This window comes from Tupaia chinensis, unplaced genomic scaffold (assembly GCF_000334495.1).
Source record: "Tupaia chinensis unplaced genomic scaffold, TupChi_1.0 Scaffold000709_1, whole genome shotgun sequence".
Classification (NCBI taxonomy): Eukaryota; Metazoa; Chordata; class Mammalia; order Scandentia; family Tupaiidae; genus Tupaia; species Tupaia belangeri.
The window spans coordinates 460,791-463,614 of NW_006160232.1; the positions used below are offsets into that span (position 1 = coordinate 460,791).

General features: G+C 35.3%; 1 pseudogene; it reads left to right on the plus strand.

The window, feature by feature from the left end:
* Nucleotides 1-1,504: 1,504 nt before the first annotated feature.
* On the plus strand, nt 1,505-2,442 carry LOC102471352 (olfactory receptor 5AK2-like; annotated as a pseudogene).
* The last annotated feature ends 382 nt before the right edge of the window (nt 2,443-2,824 follow it).

The following is a 2,824-nucleotide window of genomic DNA, read 5'->3' on the forward strand; positions in this document are numbered from 1 at the left end:
CTCCAGGACTCGAGCTGAGGTCGACTACATGGGAGTCCAGCGACATAGCCATTACGTTAACTGCTTGTCCCAATGAATTCAGAATGTTATAGTAAATCCCATTACTCTATCAATACCCTAGTATAATGGAGCATTGACCTCTTCCAACTTCCTACTTTTACCCATTCTGCTTGCTTTTACCCATTGTGGGACAGCCTCATTGAAAGAGATACCTTTCCTCTATTTTACAGCAAATTTACCTAGAGGCCATTTACACAGCTCTATTTTTATCATTTATTTTTTCTCTGAAACATGGTAATTGTTCATATCTGTAGGGTGCAATGTGCTGTTTAGGTGAATGTACATATCCTGCAATGATTAAATCAAGCGAATTAGCAAAGCCATCACTTCACCTACTTTACATTTCTTTGTGGAGGGAAACTTTAAAATTTACATTTTCAGCAATTCGAAATATGCATTTACTAACTATAGTCACAACACTGTGCAATAGAGCTTGAAAACTTATTATTCTTGCCTAACTGAAACTTAGTATGTGAACTCCATAAAAAACACATATTCATACATGTTATTCCAGTGCACATGTATATATGAATATGCACACATGTGTTAATAAGGTCAGAACTAGAATATGTACCTATTCTGGAAATACTGAACCATAAAGAAACATATATTTAATTTTGCTATATTTCCAAATTTGTTAAATTTGTTTCCAGCATGCCTAGGCTAAATAACCTCTCTAATATTTAAATGCGAAGCCAGTGTCTCCACACTCTCACCAAAATTTAGCATTTTAGATTTATGAATGTAAAACTGTTAAGTCAATGAATAATAAAGTCATTTAATTAATAAACCGTTATCTAAGTAGTACTGACTTGCATATCTTATTTCTATTGACTATCTCAATTTTCTCTTCTATAATTATCCTATTTACTTCTTTCATAAATTTTTCTCTTCGTTTAATAAATAAAAATTATTTATATAGGCTGGATATCCTTTGATATTTGTTTTTCTTGCAATAACTTCATAAATTTCCAGTTAATAACCAGTCTTTTTATAATGTTGGTAATTTTTATTTTAATATAGTCAAATTACCAGTGTGTTCAGATTTATTCTTTTACTGTCTTTCATTTTTTCTGAATATCTCAGTTGTATAATTAAGTAAAATTATCTTAAATTATATAAAATTATACATATATATCTATAACTAAATAATAATATGTTTTATGTTTCTAATTGATATATTAATGAAATGATATTCAGTATGTACCCTGAGAACACAGCCCCATGGAAATTTTCCCACTCTGAAGATGAAATTAGCTATATCTAGGGTCTAGATTAAATTGTTAAAATTAAAGTCAATAATAGCACAGAAAATTTTTGCTGATTCCACTACGAAATGAAACATTACACTATATCTAAATCCAGAAAGAGTTAAGAATCACCATAGCCTTTATCTGCTTTTCTTTCTTTGCTGCTCTTAGCTGATAATTGAACTTTTCTAGCCATGGAACAAAATAATGACACCAAAGTAACCAAGTTCATTGGGATTTGCTTTGCTGGTCAAGAGAAGTTTTGGCATATCCTCTTCATAGCATTTCTAGTCATCTATGTGGTCACCCTAGTGGGGAACATAGGGATGATCCTACTCATCAAGATTGATTCTGGCCTTCACACCCCTATGTACTTCTTTCTCCAAAACTTGGCATTTGTCGATCTCTGGATCTCTGCTACACCTCTGCCATCACTCCCAAGATGTTGCAAAACTTCATAGTTTCAGATAAATCCATCTCATTCACAAGTTGTATGGTGCAGTTACTAGTCTATGGTACTTTTGTAACAAGTGACTGCTTCCTCCTGGCTGCTATGGCAGTAGACCGTTACGTGGCCATCTGTAACCCACTTCGCTACCCAATCATCATGTCCCGGAGACTCTGCATCCAGCTGTTAGCTGGTTCATATGTCATGGGATTCCTAAATGCCTCTGCAAATGTAAGTTTTATTTTCTCCTTAAACTTTTGCAAATCCAATGCAATTAACCACTTTTTCTGTGATGAGCCCCCAATTCTTGCCCTTACATGCTCCAACATTGTCTTTGATATCATGCTACTAACAGCACTGGCGGGGCTTAACATGACATTCACTGTGTTGGTCGTCATCTTTTCCTACATAAAAATCCTATCTGCCATCCTAAAGATGTCTTCTGCTACAGGAAGGAAAAAGGCCTTCTCCACCTGTGCCTCCCACCTGACAGCAGTCACCATCTTCTATGGGACCCTCTCTTACATGTATCTGCACCGTCGTACCAGTGAATCTCAAGAACAGGAAAAAGTGGCTTCTGTGTTTTATGGTGTTATCATCCCCATGTTAAACCCCTTGATCTACAGTCTGAGAAACCAAGATGTGAGACAGGCCTTAAAAGGGATAGGAAAGAAGTGCTTCTAATTTAAACCATGATTTCCATTTAATCCTGTGCAAAAAGTAAGTGAACAGGGCTCTGCTATTTCTCAGCTACAGAAGATGTGGCAAATGTTTGTGAAATACAAAGACATGTTTAATTACATATATATGGTATGCAAACGATACTAAAAACATTTCAAAGATTAAGTAAATCAACTTCTAATTCCTGTGTTTTGTAAAGAGAAAGCATCTGAAATCAAGATTACTGATAATGCTTTTATACCTATGATTTTTTTTTTTTTTTTGGAGAGGTTTCTGCTATAGGATACATGCACTCACCAGAAAGACAGGCAGAGACAGAGAGAGAGAAAGCAAGAAATCACCACCCAAGGGGGATGGCCACGCTGCAATCCCTACTCCTCAATTC